The 22149-nt window shown below is 41.5% G+C and overlaps 1 protein-coding gene across 7 annotated transcripts in view; it reads right to left on the reverse strand.

Moving 5' to 3' along the window:
• The window catches only part of NTNG1 (netrin G1), a 623318-nt gene that overhangs the window by 517377 nt on the left and 83792 nt on the right, over positions 1–22149 (reverse strand). For 4 of the 7 annotated variants that reach the window (XM_073571675.1, XM_073571677.1, XM_073571672.1 and 1 more), the window contains exon 1: positions 13104–13922. The exons of 1 other annotated variant lie outside the window; for it this stretch is intronic. The gene's annotated coding sequence lies outside the window, so the exon portion shown is untranslated. Of the gene's footprint in view, positions 1–13103; positions 13924–22149 lie in introns of those variants that run through there. 2 more of the 7 variants (XM_073571679.1, XM_073571678.1) reach the window with 2 other exon arrangements.

A 22149-nucleotide genomic window follows, 5' to 3' on the forward strand; every position in this document is an offset into this window, starting at 1 on the left:
TCACAAGTTTTTCTGCGTTCTGTCAAATTATTTGATGTCAATTATCTTTAATACATGTATTAATCAAGCTTTTATTTCTTCTCGGATGCAAGTATTCTCCGCAGAATACATAGAGTTTATATAGGCATAGGAATGCTTCTTACTGTTACTATATGGGTATCCTCTAATTCCCAATTTTCTAACATATACATGCCTTACCATTTCTTGTGTCGGTTTGTAACTGAAAAGCTGCCATATGGTTGTATGATCCGATGATGCGCTTATACATTTACATACAAGGGTCAGTAAAGAGGGAAGTGACACCTAATTGTATATATTGTAGAGAACGCTGTTGCCCACACTCACCAGCCGAGGTCAAGGTTGAAAGAGAACGATGCTTTCCATCTATTCACGAGTGTAGTGAAGATAGTATCCTGCTACACTCAATGTTGGTGCCCACAACAAGGTGTTGTAAAAAATGTACAGCATGATGGGAGAGGTTCAAGTGAAAAAAGGTCCAGCTCCAGGAATAAAATTCAATGCTTTTATTAATAAACTTTTAAAAAAAAAAATATACATGGCTGCTGTGATCATATAATCGGTATATCCCTTAGACGGGCTTACCGCAAGGGGATAATTCAGAGGAGCTCTGTACGCGTTTCGAGCATGAACTGCTCTTAGACTCAGAGTAATTCTGATGTATTGAAGTTCAGGATGAACCACGAGGGGTGAGCTGAATATTTTTTCTTCTTTGCATGATGGGAGTGGTACCAAGGGGCTAGAGAAGGAAGTTGTCTCCTCCAAACTCACTCACCTTTGCCCTGTACTCAGCAGTGTAGCTGCGAGCGGCTCCCGCTACACATCAACACACTGTACAGGAAAGTATAGCGTGATGTGAGCGTTAACAAGCTGGGGGAGCATTGATCAAAGTCTTCGTTGCACATCGTTTTCTGCTGCATTCAGCGACCACATCTAAGTGCAGTGCAGAAATGGACAGCATGATGTGGGCAGTAGCAAACACAAGGAGGTCCATCCTAAGACTGGGGAAGTCGGAGTGGAGAATGGTCACCTCTTGAATCAGTGGCTCCTGCACTTCAGCTCATAAATCGAAGCACAGGTGTGGGAAGGGTAGAAAAGAAGACCACGTCACCCCCTACACTGTGATCTACACTCAGAGTGACTCCTGCTACAATGAACTTTGACTGGATAGGCCAGGGAGGCACCATGAAAAAGCACCTCTACATTGGTTTATACTGGGTATTTTCTGTATATCTGATGTCTATTGCATTCCATCTACTATTCCTAATTGCACTAAGCAATTTTCATGAACATGGAAATTATATAGAGACTGCAGTGCTTGTCCTGGGACAAGAACTCTACACTTAAGTGTATGCATTTCTTAATAGAGTAACCCTCCTGGGACAGGCTATCTACTTGTAGGTTATAATCAATGTTTTTATATTTTTACATTAAATTCTTTAGGATACTGTACTTCTTTTGTAAACGGTAAGAACATACATACTTATTGTGGAAGCTCAAAAGCTTCCAGAATCACATTATGAAAAAAAGAGCTTCTGATCAGACTGAATATTGTAAACAACCAGTTCATCTTCAAAATGGTTATACGGCCCCTATCATGTTCACGTGTAATCACACGGTCTCTCAAACAGGATCACCATTAGCGCTTCCACATATTGCCGGCCACAGTGCTACACCCAACAGTAGTAGCCACAAATGACTCGAGTATTACCAGCCTCAAATGATCTTCAAGCATCATGCACCCAGGCTCCCAAACAATGCCAACTATAAATGTTCTACCTCTTGCCCGAAGAGAGCCTCCATTAGTAACAGCTGGCGAGAAACTAAAAAGAGACCCCAGGGTGTATAACCAAATTATAAACAAATGTGCTAAAATTAGGGATTGGGGAATGCGTTCACTAGAAACATGGACTGCGGTCTACAGCAGCATAAAGTTAGATGGGTGTATTGTCAAGAGAGGCAGCAGACTCGATAAAAATTGTCAAAAGATAACCCAGTTCAAATTCCAGGAATATGAAATGGAAGAACATCTTAGAAGCTTCTGATGCTGGAAGTATCTTATTGCTCAGGCAGAGGAAGATGAGTCAAAGAAGGGACCGAGTTGGCCATAGACAGAAGAACAAGAACCTTTGCACTAGACCAAAAGAACAGCCATCAATGGCAGGCAGTGGTTGAGGACCTAAGAGAACTTAGAGACAAATAAGTTGTAGGGATGTTCGAAACAATTAGCATGGAGGCACCTCTGCAGTAAGCAGCAAGAGGAAGCAGTGCAAGAGCACTAAATTAAGGGGGCATGACAAAAACTGTAAAAAAAACTATCTCTTTCTAGAAGATGCAGTAGAGTCCTTCTGTACAACACAGTGACAGCCTATCAATACCCCTTGGCACTGTGTAGTGTTTCATTTTCCTTGTGGTGGCACTGTAGGGAAATTGCGCACTTTCTAACAGGATTCTCCACCGATTACAACTGATTGAGTGCTCCTGAATTACTTCTACACTAATTTACATATGTAGTGGCTAAATTGAGCATATTCTGGACTGTTGGGGGACATATGTACCTGCACTCAATAGTGGTGAATATGTCTGTATACAGGGTGCTTGGTTTATGAAAAGTATAAGTCTGTACTCAGGGAGCTTGTGACTGTTCCTGTGTATGTGTGACATGTGCTGACACTATACTTCGGACTTATATGGTTTTCTTTGAGTATGTGTCCAGATAATTAAATCATGTATCTGTGAATGCATTTATGTATAACAGCCGGTACTGAAGGATGTCATAAAGCAGGGTACAAAAATGTACTTTGCATCCGTTTTGCGGTGGTACACTGGTGCAGCCAATCAAATATATAGGTTAGTGATGGATACAGACCAAAGAGAGCCCCTTGTGCTAGAATAGTATATGGGCCCTTTGCAGTCCAATAGATCATTAAAAAGTACCAAAAGCTGCTTTTTGCTATGGAGGAAGAAATGGGCACCCTTACCTCTTGGGCTGCCGTGTGGGTGCACAGGGTGCATCAAAAGTATGTCCGCCCCTGGTACAGATTATATTTTCTAAGCCATCCCTAACAGTACAGTAATTGAGCTACAAAAGAAAAGGAAAAAAAAGCCAAAAAGAATAAATCTTTGTTCACAACTTCATTTTGAGATCTACACACATGAACAGCCCCATTTATTTGGGGAGGAGACATTAAAGTCTTCTCATTATTGTGAATGTCTGACCCCAAATTCTTACTTACTGGGGAAACACCTGATGTAAAGTTTTCTTTGTGCTAATTAAATATGGCCACCATTGTGAGCAGTTTGGGATGTGCAGTGAAAGTATTAAATGCTAAATTAGATCTGAGCCGCCTTGCAATTAATAAACGAAAATTGGTCTCATTCACAGCACCCACTTCAGAGTCTAAACAGATTCTCCGGGTAGAATAATGAAACTTAAATTAGCTAAAAGGCTCATTTTCTGCGAGACGGAGAAATTAATTCAATCAGGCGTCAGTCCAAAGGAAATTGGCAATTTGCACTGATTGTCCCCAGCAAAATCACTAGAAAATTTGCTCAGAGTAACTGCTTTTAGTCATTTTACAAGCAAAGTACATCAATCTGTTATATCTGGAGCTGTCAGCGCCAGTGTCAACACTCCGACGTGCCCACATACAGCAACTTACTGATATTAGTGGGATAATTATTAGAAGGCAGAAGGAAACAGAGAGAAATGGAGCCGGTGACCTTCATTAAAGTGTTTCTAGTGATAATTAGAAATAATAACGGGAACACTGAACATTAAAATGTTGCTAAAAATAAAAGGGTTTTCTCAACACATTTATTATCTATAGGGTATGCCAGACAAGTACGATCTGTCGTGGAATAACCACTTGGATCCACGCCAGGCACTAATATGAACTGTTGATCTAAGTGAAGTACCCCTTAGGCTCCTGTTTTTTTTACCAGACCGGTTCTGACATAATGGTTTAGTAACTACTTGTATTTTCTATGATATCACAATTCCTGATATATTTTACGAGACAACTGTGTTGTGCCATTCCTCTGTTACTGAATAGACCTGAGGCCTGCTAGCATGTAGGTGGTCATCCTGATTCGGTACACCTTGTCGCGGTGGGATGGCTTTTACACTTTTTTTTTATCAAAATAGTGCAAACTAAGTACCCTAGGTAATTTACATGTACTATTACTAGTCATTTATTTACTGCAGGTTATTTGCTCATTTTTTATGCTAGGTTATGTTGGTTAATGGCCATAGTGTGAATATGCTCCTACACATTGCTCTTACATCAACATGTGTTCCGGCTCATTTCTTTGGTTTTCCTTTAGTTTTTTGTACTTTTTACATGTTAGGGCATGACTCCCCCTTTTTGGGCTGTGCATTTAGTCTATATAGCATTCTGCAGGCAGGTGTTTAAGCAGTCAGGCCTGGGTCCTGCTCTGCCATATTTTAGGCTTGCTGACACATAGAAAGGTGAACTACAAGAGATAGGGATCATCCTGATTGGGGTATACCTTGTTGCGGTGAGATGGTTTGTATGCATTTTTTATCAAAATAATGTCAATTAAGTATCCTACATTTCTAAGTGGTCACAGTGTGAATCTGCACCTACATATTGCCCTTATACCAACATGTGCTCCAGCTCACTTCTTTGTTTTTGAGTGGAAGTTTATGATTAAACTGACAACTGGGTGTTACCATGCTGTTTGTCAAAGAGGTGTCTACATTCACTGTCTAGCAATCTTAGCACTGATTGGTCAACACCAAACTATGTAGGACACAATCTAGGAATCACACAATGGAGAGTTCTAAGAAAACATCATCTAAAATAGTAGGAAGAATATAAGTGTTTAGAGAAACAACCATGTCAGGAAATATGACAGGTCCAATATTAATGCTAAAACTGATAGAAAACTAGAGATGATACTGAAGAAGAATTCTTTTATGATTTTACTTTACTGTTCAGAATCCTTATGTAGTCACCTGAATGGGGGGTCACATAAGAAAGCACCTGGAGGACCCAACATTTCCATCTGCTAGGCCTTGATGAATTGTTTTTCCCTATATTCTATATTTGAATGTCTGAATCACGTTGTATTTTTTGTCTGCAGCCTAACAGCCCACGTGGCCGCAGTCTCCGTGCTAAGCTATCAGTGTAGCCGCTTCACTAGAGGCAGCAGTTTTTCCTTAAAAAGAGCCTGTCACCAGGTTAACAGTGGCCAGTTTTTGTTGCTCTTTTTTTATTTCCACAGTTCCCATAAGCATACTTTTTTATATTACAGAGGTATGGGCCTTTTTATTTAAAAGTAATGTACGTCCTGAGCATACAAGTCTGCAGTCGCTCTATGTGACTGCAGACTAGTGAATGCTCACATTGCGTGCACTGCACACTGTGAGGATTCTCTAATGCCAGCTTTGGGAGCTGGCGGTCATGTGACTGCAAGTACGTGACTTGCAAACTTCCATCACATTCCGACTTGACTATATCATGCCTCGCTTAATACAAGTGGAATTGAGTGAGGCTGCACACGTCTAGTAGGCAGGTGACCGCATGTATACAAATCGTGTGGGGAGTCAAAAGTCTGCAGTCACACAGTGTTATTATAGACTTGTAGTTTAAGGCCAGACAACCCTTTTAATGCTACTTTTATGGCCTTTATAATGGGGCATTGCTCACAAGATAACAATGCAGCGCAGCCTAGAATCCTGTGGGACACTCAGACTTGGTAAAGACCATCAAAATTAGCATGAAACAAAAATGCCAATGTACCTGGAACTGTATAGTGAATTAAAAAACAAACAAACAAAAAAAACCAAAAAAAAATCAAACAGATTAATCAGGGAAACAGCGTGAACAAAATGAGAGCAATAACTGGACATTTTTGACCAGGTGACAGGATAGTACTGCCTTTCTGTCTCTCCTAATGCATATTTTTATTCACTCACGCAGCCCCAAGCAAATGAAGAAGAAATTTCTTAATAGAGACCTCACCCAATTGTCTTACATTTTTTGGGATAGCCATTTTTGACTCTGTGTGCCACTATAGTGCTGGCATTCGTATTGTAAAACAGGCGCGCCATGGTATGGATAAAGCGGTAAATGCCGAATCCCTAACGCCGATCTATGCCGGCCTCCTGGAAGTTCACTTTGATGATACAATCAATTATGTCATTGAAATGGACAAAGATGGTGGCATGCAGCAGACATAGACCGTCATGGTCTTGATAAAGTGCCTGGAGGGTGTGCGTTGTTCCCGAGTGGTGTAAATAACGCATATGAGGGGAATGCCTGGCCTTATTAATGATAATGGATTTCTGACTGGTACCAGGCACGTGTGTAATATCTTGTCCTGTAGTCTATGACAATGGATGCTAGACAGACATTGCAATGAAAGTCACAGAGCAGCAGAATCCATTATCTGTAATAATGTCAGGCATGTAAGTGCAGAGCTATAAGTATATTACAGGGAGGGGTTTGTGCTGCACCATGAGCGCTGGAACGCTTGAATGACAGATTTATGACTGCCGGAATGGTCTAAACCCGAAAGGGTTAATAATAACGAGTGCATGAGATGAGCTCTCCTTATTTTCTATGCATCTGATTTCCATATACCCGTACGGCGGCGTGCACGGAAAGCTCATAGACTATTGCAAGGATCTGAATAAAATGCCATGTATAGGAAGAAGCGACGCAGAATTCATAGCTGCGCTGAATGCATTTCATTTCTGAGGCTGGTCTGACCCCAATATATTCCACACTGTGCTGGGATGTCTACATGGGAAATAACCAGCCGTGATTGTCTACGACGGGCAACGATACTGTGCAAACACAGCACCTACAGGAGCTGGCCCCGTCCGCTCTACATAATAGGTTTTAGTTACATTTCCGATATCTCTCTGAAGTAAGAACCAGATCATGGAGCACAAGGACAAAGAGAGTGACGGCGGCGTTACACAGGGAACCAAGCCGTACAAGCAGCGGGGTCGGAATAATCACCTGTATGGTCTATGCCAAAGCCTGTTCCTTTATGGATATATTTCATGTGTTCAGTATATAGAATTATTATGGTTTATTATAGATATTAGGCATGCACATAGATTTGTCACATATGAGATCCGCCCGGCTATAGAAGGTAAAATGAGAACCTTTCATCTACTGAAACATATGGGGTTTGTCCGAAGAGTACACTCATGTAGGCGTACATAGGTTCATCTGCAGCACTAGAATATGTAGCCAAACATCATGCCCAAATAATAAACTCAGCCATGCTACATGGCTACAAAATCATGCAATAAGGGTAGAAGCTGTCTGCAAACAGCGTCTACCCTTACTGCAGGATATATGTTCACAGACACTGCTGCAGTTTTTCTGTATCTGGATGAATATTTTGGTGTTGGTGCAACAATATGATGTATTTTGTGCCAATTATTTTTGGACATTTAATCAGTTATGTCGCCTTTAAAGTTAATATGAGCTGAAAGGCCTACACAAAACTTTATGTAAAGCAGTTTCTTACAGTCTATTATTTAATTGACATGTCCTACCCAGGAGATCCACGTGAAGTATTAACAAATATCCTTAGGCAGATACTTTCCCGAATCTTACGACATTCCTTCCTGTGATACGCAGCCTATAACTCATATCTGGTAAACTTACTGCGTTATCCTAACAGTCTCTCTATACATAACCAAAGGGTGCTATGATTAGTTCAGCTCTGCTCCATCTGCAATTATTTAAAGTGATTGTAGCACTCCGGTCTGATCAGTGACATTGAGTATGACACAGATGACGGTGACGGGATTTTTAGAAGAACCTCGGAGTGCAAAGAAAAACCATATGATTCACCACTAGGGGCTCCCTCTACCTACCCTAGACAAAATACCAAAGTGCGTTACTTATGGAAAGGCTGACATGTCATCACCCGAAGGAAAAAAGACGCGGCATTACTTATGGTATTACGTAATGCCTCAAAGTAAAAAAAGTCTCGTCACAAGGTCCTTATTTTTGCTCAGTGACTTGGACAATGGACGGCACAGAAGACGTGTATATCATATGTTTAGTGTATTGTGTGCAAGTATCACACCCGATATCTAGACTCAAACCAGTTTACATAGTTATAAGTACTGATTCCAATCCTTCCGAGGATGAATTATATCTTGGACAGGTAAGATGTCAGGTTTATTGCAAGGCTCGGGGCCGATCTCACTACAGTTTGCTGCATCTACCACCTGTTATGTCGATACTTATCAATAACTTATTCTAGAATCTTCACATACAGACGGTTTTCTTTAGTAAACCGGGGACTTAGTGGCCGGATCACGAGCGCATAATTCCATCACACCGAGTCATCGTGTGAATGGCTAGGAAACAATACACTAGAGATGCACACAATTTGCTGCAATTCATTAGTCTTACATAGGACTGCAGAATACCTATTGAACCCACAATGAAAGCAGTCCCGGGGAGCTAAGTGTGCACGTATTGCTCACTAACACCATAGAAAAGAAGATGACATCACTTACTTATTTGATTCGGCACTTTTACTGCCCCCTTTTCATTTCTTTTAACATTCCATTAACCCTTCACTTTACCAAACAAGAACTGATATGATGGTCCCATTCTTCAGTACAATACTGATGGCTACAGGCAACATACAGATATATTATTTATACACGATATATGCAATGTCCGCAGCTTCCTATATATGGTGACCCGCGATGGTTTGGGACCTTATGACTGGCCAGTATGGGCTACCGCACATGACAATGGGGTCTCAGCTTTGTTAATGGTTATATATATAAATCCATATTTCCAGTAATTAAATCCAGGATATGCCATTTCCTTTTACGACAGAGCAATAAAGAAGGAAATATACCCGAACCAAATACAATAGTTTACAATACCCATTCCATAAAAGAGAATTGTTAGTTCCCGGCATCCCCCGGATAAAACAAATTAGGGGATTTAAGGTCGATGATGACAAAATCTCCCATGAAACGATGGCGCAATCATAACCGGGACAGCTGGCTGCCAGCAACATACATTGTGGAATTAAAGAGCAGAGTTTTATTCGTCAATCAGAGGCTATTTATATTATACCAAAATCCAGGAAAATGAAGAGACGTGAAGTGTGTGGGGGATTTCTTGGCCATTTTTCTATTCTTGAGAGTGAGGAAGCTGAAATGAGTCATAATATAAAGAACATAGAATTAAGAGATTCTTGACCTCATTTTCTCTCTGCCAAGCAAATAAGGAGACCCTTGACATTTCTCAGGTCCCACAATAGGTATTGTTAGATTGCTGCTATTGATGCTCAGTTCACACAGGCTCAAACACAAATATTTTTGAAACCGGTTATAGATGTCATCTTTCTGAAATAATTCCTGGGTACAATGAGAGCCTCACTCCCCCGCGTTCCTTACTGATGATTAATAAGAAAGACAGTAAGAGCAGCCTGCTGATTCCCCCGAACAGGACCTACGTCTGCCTCCTGGCCACCATCTTCCTTAATTCTATGTATTCCTCTGCCAGAACACCCCGTAGACGGGAACCACATGGGTAAAAATGGCATCAATGCAGTGTACCCGGAAATATATAGAAAGTATATGTGTCCCTGCTTTATAACAATGGTCTACTATAGCCGATCACACTGACAACCGTATAAATATTCTGTGTCTCGCTGTCAAGAAATCACTCCAAAAGTTGCTAGATATTAATGATATGGAAGGAAATAGGTCAATGTGTGATCTGTCTATTATCTATGTATTTATCGGTGTCTATTTATCTATATTCCATTGTTCTATCAATTATCTATCTACATTTGTCTGTCTGCCTATCTATCTCTGTATCTATCTACCCCATATCTATCTCTGTATGTATCTATCTATTATCTATCCCATATCTATATATCTATCATCTACATCTATCTCGTTATCTATCCATTTATCTATCTCATATCTATCTATTTTCTATCTAATATCCATCTATCTATTATCCATCTCTCTATCTATCTCGTTATCTATCCATCTATCTATCCCATATCTATCTATATCTATCTCATTATCTATCCCATATCTATTATCGAACTATTATCCATCTATCATCTATCATCTCTATCTATCTCGTTAGATAGCCATCTATCTATCCCATATCTATCTATCTATCTAATCTATATTATCTACATGCCTATCCATGCGTCTTTCTTTCCACCTTTCTATCATCATCTATTTTTCTTTCTACCTATCTATTCTATGCACTTAATGCCGAATATGTTTGACTATATAATATGTAGCACATAGCTTAGTTACAATTCTTGCAATAAGCCAGTTTAATAACATTACCAGCGATTTGGTACCAGAGAGAAATAGGTACAATTACCGGATTCCCTAATAACTCACTGGGTTAAGATGACCTAGTCAATTTACCTTCAGTCCTATGGAAAAAACCTGGAGAACCCATTATGATCCGAAAATGACTTGTGCCAAATGACAGGATCAGCCCTGCTGTGGGACAAACGCTGAATATACATTTGTATACTGGTGGATTTCTCTAAAGTTAGTGTATTGTTTTGGAAACCCCCGCACTGAGGTCTCTTTGGGTTACAAAATACTGGCCGGTGGTTGACCACAATCCCCACGCCACATCAGAGATTCACCTTCCGGGGGAATGTAAGGAGTGATGGACGCCGATTCTGGATGAGATTCTTGGGTTGCGCAGTTGAACAGTTATTGTGGCATCTGTAAATATAGGATCACACTTGAGTGGGTTTCTCTGTTCTCGATCTCGTTGAGCGGTGTGATAATTGGGATGTTTTCGTGTTGCAGGGATGAGATCACTACTACTAAATATTCACAGGATGTGTCACCCATAAGTTTACAGCTTCACATTAATTTCCATGTGTTCAGCCATAATGCGAGATGTGAATGCAAAAGAGAAGCTGACTTTATTTACTGTGGACCTTGTGCCCAGTATGACTAGAGGAATATGAATATTGTGATATCCCGCTTTCCGAGAATTATCAGTCATTATCGTAATGATGGATCATTGCAGTGAAGCTTCTGGAGAAGAACAGTTGGTCACATCACGGTTCTTTCAATGTCGTTCAATCGAAAATGACAAATATTTTGATCTCCTCCTTCAGCTGAGTCTTTGATGATGGAAATCGATTCCTAGACATCCCACACCTGTCTACACAGGAATGCTCTTCTCCATTATTACAGGATCCCCCAAATTGCAGCGTAGATCACAACTAAAGAACCAGACGCTTTAATAAAGTTGTGAGATAAGATGAAAATCACACGTAAAGTTCAACTACTCCCAGACCCAGGACATGGTCCTAGGTCCGGTGGAAACAATCTTTCGTATACCCTATGGGACAAGTGCAAACAATTTCGGTACCAAAAAAAAAATCTTTGCTAAACCTAAGGGCTCTGAAGGAATTTCCCTAGGAACAATCATCTCCATAGTTTTCATACAGAAGTTTCTTTATGATAAGTTCTCAGTAAGAGAAATAAAACAACAATCTTGTAGATTCAGCAGACTATCAACATTTGTTTTAACTTCTTGTGACGGACAGGTTCAGAATATTTCTAGACGTCTGTACAGACTTTCTACGATAGCAAAGTATGTACTATAGCAAAGGCGGACATAGACAATAGAGGGCCCCCTGTGCCAGAATGGATGTAGGCCCCCTCTTATACCATAGCTCTTCAGAACGCATCTATTTCTCGCTAACAATCCATCTTTAATAGCGAACTATAGAGTTTATTAGTTTATACCCTCCAATTCATAGTAGAAAAGTGATTTTAGGATGACAGCGGACCACCTCCCCTATTGGGGTCTTGCGGCTGCACAGGTTGCACCAATAATAACCCTTGCTCTACACTTAACACAATAAATCACCTTCTATGCCATCACGTCACCTTTCCTAATGGCTAAGCTTGAGTAACCAGTTGTTCTAGCTGGTATGCCACCTATATCCACCAGGGGGAGCTCCATGACTCCGCCGCTTTCCTTTAGGGACCAATTTGACTGCTAATGTTCTCTGGATGCTGAGATGTTAATGGATGGAGAGCTACATACAGACAGTCACTCATCTCACAGCGACTCGCGAAACTGGAGCATCAGCACTGTAAGATGGGGGGAAAGAACACCAAAGCACCGAAGTTGGGAATCAAAACCACATCTTTGTCATGGATTCCTGCAGTTCTTCTATAGTGTCTTTGTGTTTTTTGTTTTTTTTTCCTATTTTAACCCAGGAGGACTCATCAATTGACTCTTAAAGAGGTCAGTGAAGGAGTCATTGATTGAAGCAGTAAGTACTGATGACACAAGTGCAGTAAAGCATGCAGGATGCTCGTTCTTCTGGCTGTCAGCATATATATCTATTAGCCGGGGCGGTTTTCCATTTCCTTTGATATATCGGGATACCTTCTATGTCTTGCACTGAGATATACCGTAAGTCATCTGTAGTTTGATTTGAAAATGGGTTGGAGCCAGAAACGCGTAATAAAACTCGTTGAATCCACCTGGGGTGCGGAACCTGCCGGCGGCGCCGTCATCCCTAAATGCCTATCCCCTAATCTACAGCCACAGTTTATAAGTGATGGGTTATTCGGGATTTGTGGGCTCATCAGCTCACCGCTTTGTACATTCGCTGTCGCCCACGGGGCTGACGATCTAATTTCCCCATCTCAGACACACACGCGACGATTGCATTGGAAGCCTATCAACCATTGTGTATAGATTTTGGCACAAGTTCCTCATTTTTCTAATAAGGAATAGTGGGTCACCTCCACACATGCTGACAGCCGACATCAGAAAGAAGTGCTTTCAAAGGCTGGAGCTTGCACAGAATATCAAGACACAGAGCTAAAAAGAAAAAAAAAAGACACAGGAACCTGTTCAAAGAGTGACATCCACAAAGCTCATCTTGACAAAAATAAGGAACAATTAAGTATAAAAAAAGTCCCCTCTACCTCAAGCCCAGGGGGAGTTCACCTGAATCTCTGCTTGCAGAATATTTCTGCAATAAAAGAAATGCAAATGAGGGAAGCGACATTCAGGGAAAAAAAAGTATGTACTTACTGAAGGTAGGCTTTCTGTGTCCTAATTAGAGAGAAGTCCCTGTGTGAGGAGTTATAATCCTTTTATTGGTGCTCATTAGTAACAGGAGTATTTTATCCAGATTCGCTTTAAGGAGAATGAGCCCCTTTTCCGATCTGGAACGTGTATCCAAAGAGTTTAGGAGATCATCACCTGCTATCATCCATGACAAGACCAAGGGGGGGGGGTGTCATCAGAAGGTGATGGGCTTACTGTCAGGAAGGACTTTTGGGGAAATAAAGTGCATGTTATCCTCTTAGATCCTGCAAAGAAAGAGGGAGAAAAAAAAAGGGAGAAAACAAACAACAACAAAAAAAAAAAGAGACCAGAGGTAAAATCAAGAGTTGCTTCTTTCCAGGCTGAGCCTCCCAGATGTTCCTGGTTGAGGAGCCTCCACTGTTAGCCTCCAGATGTGCAGTGTATGGAGGTGGTGATGGTCCAGAGAGCTGAAATGCACAGCAGCCACTGCTCTCATTGTATTTAGAAGAGAGATTTGTGGAGAGGCAGCATCAATCACTCCCAATTAGCATTGGCAAGATGGGTGGGGACCTTGCTGTCCTTGTAGTGACCAGTCTGTCCCTCCAAGTTACTGCAAAACACATAGCTCTGAGGTGTAGGAAAGGGGACACATGTTTCAATCAGATGAGCCAGGGACCTCTCCTCTGAAGGTGGGGTGGGAGAGGCTTACCCTACACAGCAGCAGCAGGCGGGGAGCAGGACAGAGTTGGGGGGGTGCTGCTGGCACAGAGAAGGAGGAGGAGAGAGGTGTCTTGCTGTTTGGAGAGAAGATTTCCAAATGCCAGCAAACAAGAGATTGCAAACCTTATACTTGCTCAACACCAGGATTCCTGAGCGGTCCTAAAGACCTCAGCTGATTATCCTTGACAAGCTCTGCATTATTGATTGCAAGCTCTGTGGTTCTCCCCTGGGCAGCATCCCAGATGCTACAGTGGCGATTCTGTTTTTTTTGTTTTTTTTTAATTTAATTGTATCGTTCTGAGAATTATTAAAAAATGATGTCGCAAAGCCCAGAAACACAGGTGAGGTTCACGCAACCCAAAATCATGTTAACCCCTCTGTCTTCGCCTGCATGGGTATCTCCTGCATCCTCAATTTCCAGCTGTCATTATTTAGATACAGAACTAAAACTTCATTCCAGTGATGAGTTTCTTGGGTAAACATTTAATGTTAGAAATGCGAAATGTAACAGTTTATAAAAATACTAAATCATAGCGGATAGAAAGAGAAATGACATGAAATCAAATAGTGCTGACAATGTCAAGTTAGACGTATGCAGACTATACCTGCGCGCAATATATATCACTCACACGTATACGGTGATATCATTATGTAGAAGCATTTGGTTTCAGCGTAAAAATGCATCCTGGACCTTTGCTGATTTTTTTTTTCATTTATGCCTTAAATCAATACATTTTTCTACACTTCATATGACGGACAGAGGCGAGCGCGGGGTTAAAATACAGCTCAGGGTGCAGTGCTTTGGGAGTCACCTGGTGAGTGAGGTGCAATAGAGAGCGGATTCATTCATTTTTACCAAGTTTCGTTGAATTTTGTTCTCGGTTGTTAGAGTTAAAAAAAAAAAAATGACAGATGCGGTAGGGCTGAATATATTAGGTGTAGCAGAGTGGATGTTGTTATCAGGGCATAGTTAAAGCAAACTCTTGAGAATCTGATGTCAAATTGTGCTCTGCTACCCTGGGAGGGTCATCCGGAATGATATAATAGTTGGTAACAGGCAGGCAGCTGGAAAATAATGAGCATTCACCTCCATCTACTGTACTCATCTGGTCACCATCATGAATTGTACAGCAGGTGTCCAAACTATAGTCGTCTAGCTGCTGCTGATGATGAACTACTCCCAATTCTTCTTCCTCAGAACCTTTTCTAGGGATAAAGTTTGTAAATGCTCAGTGACAAGGCAGAATTCAGGCAAATATTATTTGGATCTATTGATAGAACAAATGTCTAAAAGTGCAGCAAAATGACCATTATTGCATCACTGTCTACAGTATTTCCCCAAATAAATCTGAATTAGTGACTTGGACTGTAATGGGTTTTAAACAGAGGGGGGAGGGATGCGGTTCATTTCCCGTCTCAGAGTAAAATGCCTGTGAACAAGAAAGAGATAAACATCTTCAGTGCAGAGAACCTTTATCACAAATTGATATCTAGGGCATTTAGTATCTATAAGGCTCATTGATGAGCTACCTGAAATGTAGTTATTTCTTCTTCTAAATGCTGTAACTTTTCTTATTGCATAGTATAGATGGGTACTGCAGTTTTATTGTCCATCACCATTTGCCCTAATAGTAAGAGGTTAGAAGAGTACTCTACAATCAAAACTTCAGGTTTGTTTTTGTAAAGGTAGGAAAAGTTTAGCATCCTGAAATATGTCTGTATTTTAATAAGGACTCCAAATGTGATAAGAAGATACCAGATTTCCTATGCATTTGGGTGAATCCTGAGGTCTGTGCCTAGACGCTACTTTATGGACAACCCATTTAGAAGAAAAATCATATGGAGCAATATGCAAAGATAAGAAGCTGTGCTATAAACATACTATAGAATCGCTTCTTAAAGGGCTTTGCTTGGACCTTTTAAGTTTTGTATTATGTTCCTAAGGACTAACAAGCAGGTACTTGCTACCTACCTGCCTGTTGCTCCCGATGCTGATCTCTGCCGGCACAGAGCGGTCACAGACTGCTCCTAGTTGTGATTCAGCAACTTTCGCTGACATCACGTAGACAGCAGCTGCTTCTCTTCCGCTCTGTTCTGTTGATGGAACGTGACTGCTGACGTCATGCTGATTGACAGCCATCTCCCCACTGCCTAACTGCAGGAAGCCGACTATCAATCAGCATGACATCCGCACTGACGACCCATTGGCACAGCAGCCCAAAAGAAGAAGAGCTGTCCTGTTGATGTGAAGCAGCTGAATCGAAAGTTGGAGCAGTTGGTGACCGCTTTGTGCCGACACCTGGTAGATCAGGCAGATAGTTAGCATCTTGTTTGTTTTAAGGCCCATGGTAAAATAAGAAAAATAGTCTTGGATAAACTCTTACACTGGAGTCGTAACATTTTCGACTCTGCAAAATAACTGGCAGCACTAGATAGCAGAGGTGTTTAAACATCACTGTGCAGGAATGAGAAAATGATATTTGATTCTGGAGTTCTCTGTTCCCCAAGACAGGGCCTTATCTCTGAAGTGCTCTCTAGGTCAGGGGACTACAACCCCTGCCCTCTGCTACAGAGTGAGGACTCTGGTGGGATCATGGCTGGATGCTACAGACAACAGTGAAGAGCAGACTGAAGAGACTGTGGAGCCCTTAAAAAGTGATTTCAATCTCCTCATTTCACTGCTGATTTAGATGTCACTGCTTCTAGGTCCCAGCCAGGTACGGACTGGGACTGAAATTCAGCCCTGGCATTTGCAATCACACAGGCCCATGTTGTCCCCGTCTCCAAGCACCAGATGGGGATAGGTTACTAATATTACCCTGGATGGAGGAAAGCAAGATTTATTACCAGACCAATACTTCTAATGATACTTTGGCTCGCTGGGGTAAGTAACGGAAGTCAGTAACAATATGGATGTCTTGAGAACACCGATTCTGTTAACAACGTACCAGACAAGGCAGCCCAAGACCAGACAGGCCCTTCTGGAATTTGCCAGAATTGCCAGATGGCCAGTCCGGCCCTGGTCCCAGCTACCAAACACGAAAACAGCCAAATACAACTACACTACCATATTTGTGTGCTGCTTTTGAAAAGTTGCCTGTGGTGGCCGGGACCTAGACACAGTTATACCCGTAGTGGCCATGAAAGGCCGAGATGGGAGCAACCTTACATGCAAAGTCAAGAGCGCTTTAGAATTAAAGTCCACTTTCAGCACTTTTAGGAGCCATGTATGCCAGAATTTTGGCTTCATTTTCCATTCATTCTGCTACTAAATATTGGGCATTTTTCTATTCTGCTTTCATATCGCAATTTTTGTGCTTCTTCTTTGTTCTACATGTAGGGTAATAGAATAACATATCATTTTTCTAACATGTATATAATTCATTCTAGCTTCCAACATTTTTTTTGGATTTTAGGCAAAATAGTTCAATAATGTCATACGTTCTTGTGAACCTCAGAGCTACATGAGCATGCTCCGACCTATGGCGGTGATATTACACGCTGAGCGTCCTATGGGTCGCAGTAACACAGACATCGAGGCTTGCTGCCGTTTTGCTCATAATACATGTACTGATTAGGAACATTTACACTAAGCTGACGCGTCCATTCTATACAATAGCGCCCAGTGGCCATCAGCTTCGCTCCCAGTCGCTTTCCACAGCACTCAGACTGGAAAGAGAAGTCAATCCTGAAGCGACAGATAAGAAATTAATTAGGCTGGAGTGAGCTTTCTCATAATACATCAAGTATTCCCGCTCTCTTCTTTACCAGAACCAACAAGCAGATGGATTATACAGAGACTATATGGGGACACAGCACATCCTGGGAAGGGACAGACCTTTATCTTTTAACCCGTGAAGTAGCATAGGGACGGCCGGGAGCAGAGCAGCACAATGCAGCACTAGCAGAGCTTGTCTATCATTTCTGTAGGTACATGACCATACAGAACTGCAGTCAGAACGGGCGAGAGAGGCGAGAATGAAGGTCGAAACAGTTCCTCCAGAGGAATTCTTAAATTATGAAGCGGATGCTTCCGGGGAGTGAGAATGAATCAACAGGTGGATTAATGTGAGCGGGACCCTGGTGCAGATTTCCCTATGGGGTAACAGATCTGTTTAGCCTAATCCGGTAGAATTATGCTACTTTTCTGAAGGCGACATCACTGCAAATTGTGACAAGAGTGGATTGACAACAACATCAAAATACTAAAATAGCTCTAATGATCCAGTTGTGTAATTTAATGAAACCTTTTTTATTTCTTACACGCATCAGCTGCTTTATCTGCCTATAGCAGTTATTCCAAACCTCACCACCGTCACTATCAATATTTGATATCTTGCTTTGATTATCATTTAAACAATTTAAGTCTATATGTAAAGCTTAAGGCGAAGTTCACACTGGGCGTTTCTGCAGCGTTTTTTTAATGCATTTTTTAATGCTAATTTTTGGCTGCGGTTTACAGTACCGGCAGAGTCTATGAGATTTCAGAAATCTCACGCACACAGCTTTTTTCATCAGGATTTTGTGATTTGAATGGTTTTTTTGGACAGTGGAGCAGGTCACTTCTTTCAGCGTTTTTCAACCATTGAAATTAAAGGGTTGTTAAAAAAAACGCTCCAAAAACGCGGGTATCATGTTTTGCTGCAAAAAAAGGATGAAAAAATGCAGCAAAAATGCAAGAATAACCAAGGAAAACATGCTTATTTTCTGCAGCTTCTTTCCTGCTAAGAGATCATGTTTTACTGCAGAAAAAAGCCTAGTGTGAACTTTCCCTTAATGTCTCTGTTCTTGTATGCTCAGATTGTAAAAGCAGCGACATCGGTTATTAGTTTACTAAAGAATTGTTGAAGACCGTTGGTAGATGGCTTAAAACAGTCTTCAGACGTCAGCTAGCTGTTTTTGTAGCTTACATATTTTGTGGGTAATGTACTGAAACTTACTTTTTTCTGAGTACAATAAAAAAAACTCTGACTTGGTACCTGAGACCAGACAAGCCTTGTACCCGGGCAGACAAGGATGTGTATGATCTTATCTCTGATGCATCATTTCTCTTTTGAACAACACTGGCATATCTAGGGACCACTTGTGTCTCACCCCAAATTAGCTCTTCCATGAAAGGGGTTTCTACAACACTACTATGAGGGGACCCCTAAAAATATTTCCTGCTCAATAAATTTTTCCTCCCATTTCTATAATAAATATATAGCAGTGGGTAAAACTTAAAGGGCATCTGTCAACATGTTTTTGCTAACTAATCTGAGAACACCATAATGTGAGGGCAGAGACCCTGATTCCAGCGATGTGTCACTTACTGGGCTGTTTGCTGTAGCTTTCATAAAAATACTATTTTATCAGCAGGAGATGGAGATTATCACTGGAGGACTAGTAAACCTGCCATGTAGTCCAACTACGTCTCCACCACTGATTGTCAACTTTCTACCTATGCACAGTGTACACAGAAAGCTACCAATCAGTGTTCTGAGTGGGGTTATACACAGCTCAGCAATAAGAGAAATGGTAGATCTTCAGCAGATCACACAGTGTTTATTCAAAACTGCAGCACCCAGTAAAGTAAGTGACACATTGCAGGAATCAGGGTCTCTGCCCCTACATTATGCTGCTCACAGATGATGTAGCAAAAACATGGTGACACATTCCCTTTGACAGGTGCGGATGAACTACATTATAATAAAATAACTAATGCAAGCCTATATTATAATGCTGCATTACAAACCTTCAACCTGAAGAAGACCATTAATTATTTTTTTCTTTTTTTTACTAGACCTTTCCTCATCTGACAACACCTTTTTTGCTGCCACATCTGAGAGCACTATGATGTAGGGTTAGAGACCTGGATTCCAGTGATGTGTTTTCTGAATTCTGAGTGCTGTATAACTCCGTCCACATCACTCATTGGCTACTTTCTGTGTACACTGTGCATAGGCAGAAAGCTGCCAATTAGTGGTTGTAAACTGCTGATGAATATGAAGGACTATGAGGCAGCAGATTTAGTAGTCCTCTAGTAACCTCCTGCTGATAAAACTGTGATTTTAAAAAACTTCAGCAAGCAGCTGAAGTTTTGGCTACATTCACATGTTCAGTATTTCATCAGTTTTTTACCTCAGTATTTGTAAGCAAAAATCAGCAGTGGAACAATAAAAGGAAACTTATAATAGAAATACGTGCAGGCCTGCCACCAGGTGTTTCAGAGTCCCTTGCTAGCAACATTTTCGGGCCCCCTTGTGACTCTGCCCAGGCTCCCATCCGGCAGCTCTTCCTCCCCTTGAACCTTCCACAGTCCCACGCCCAGTCTTGGATAAACTCCACTTCTGCACCACGTCCTTACCAATCACACATCAGTTTTTTTGAGCGGCAACCTCGACAAGGTAGACTCTTTTGCTTTTGGCAGCTCCCAATTCTACTCTAACCTATTAAACATTTCTTAAAATATCCAATACACTTTTTAGGTATATTCTTATTTACTTTTCTTTAAGGCCTCTTTCACACTTCCGTTTTTCACAATCAGTCAAAATCCGCCAGGTTTTGAAAAAAACGGATCCGCAATTTTTTTTTGCGGATCCGTTTTTTTCCCCATTGACTTCCATTATTGGCGGATTTTGACGGATTGTCGTCCGTTGCATCCGTTTTTGTGAGGATCCGCCATAATGTTGATCCTCCAGACACTAATTTAACCCGAAATTCTGTCTGGGTGCCGGACAAAAAAAAAAAATTCTCTCTCTCTCTCTCCTCATTTTGCGGATCCGTCAAAAAACGGATCCTGTGGCATCCGTTCACATCAGTTAATAACGGATCCGCTCCTCAGCCTTTTTGGCGGATTGGAACTGACACAAAAAACTGAAGTGTGAAAGAGGCCTAAGGAAATGAGTCACATACATTTTTTAAAATGACCTACTGTATATAACATATACTAGGGACAAATACCATCACACCATGACACCAGACCACATATTACCACCACATAGTGACCAAATAATACCATATACAAGGGACAAATACTGCTACACCATGACTAGACCACATAGTGACCAAATAATACCACATGCAAGGGACAAATACCATCACACCATGGTTGGACCACATGTTACCACCACATATTGAATGAATAATCCCACATACAAAAAACAAATACCACCACATCATGACTAGACCGCATATGATCACCACATAGTGACTAAATAATACAACATACAAGGAGCAAAGGCTGCCACACCATGGCCGGACCACATATCATCATCACATAGTGACCAAATAATGCAATAATAATCATTACTAAAAAAATGCAATACTAATATTACCATTGTACACATGAGTGCTGTACATAATATACAGTACATAGTGTCATTATACAAGAAACACATTGACTCACTAGTGTTTTCTCTAGTTGAAGTCATTCATCTTCGCTTTTTTCTTCATCCAGCACAGACCACCATCACTTCTTCCAGCGAAGACTTTTCTCTGCAGAAAATACCACACAGTTATCTAGAGCACCGCTTTTACAGCACATTCCCCACTTTTTCCCTGACTTCTACACTTGGCCAGATGAAGAAAAAAGTGACATAGTGCCGCCTTACAAAGTAACATTACCTCCCCCCATTGACCACAGTATCCTCAAAAATAAAATACATCGCAGCAGTAATAATATCCTTTAATTAGCCACTACAGTAATATTGTCCCACATCCTGGCCCCTTCCGGTAATAACGTCCCACATCCTGGCCCCCATGTGTCTCCTTACTGGCTCCAGGTGTCTCATTTCTGATCCTCATGTGTCTTATTCCTGGCCTCCACGTGTTTCATTCCAGGCCCCCATGTGTCACATTCCAGGCCCCCACGTGTTTCATTCATGGCCCCCACATATCTCATTGCTGGCCCCTGCGTGTCTTATTCCAGGCCCCCATGTGTCTCATTCCTGGCCTCCACGTGTCTCATTCCAGGCCCCCACATGTCTCATCCAGGCGCCCACGTGTTTCATTCCAGTCCTTCATGTGCCTCATTCCTGGCCCCAATGTGTCTCATTACTGGACCTCAGGTGTTTCATTCTCAAGTTTCTTCTTACCTGGATCAGGCTCCAGCAGCATTCTCTTTTTTCCTGATATGTGGTGCGGACGAGTTTGTGCATGGCAGTGATGTCAGATGCTGGCGAATTGCACGTCGATGTCAGCTGCCTGTCTCTGATTGGCTGGTGGCTGTTATCTATTGCCACTGGCTTGCTACTCGGCAATATATTTCACCCGAACGTGCGTCCGGGGACACATGTTCAGTTGAATACTGAAACTTCCTAACCCACCCCTGCCCCTTTTTGCTTCTGCT

The sequence above is a fragment of the Dendrobates tinctorius genome, unplaced genomic scaffold (assembly GCF_039654945.1).
Source record: "Dendrobates tinctorius isolate UK_male_01 unplaced genomic scaffold, ASM3965494v1 ptg000029l, whole genome shotgun sequence".
NCBI lineage: Eukaryota > Metazoa > Chordata > Amphibia > Anura > Dendrobatidae > Dendrobates > Dendrobates tinctorius.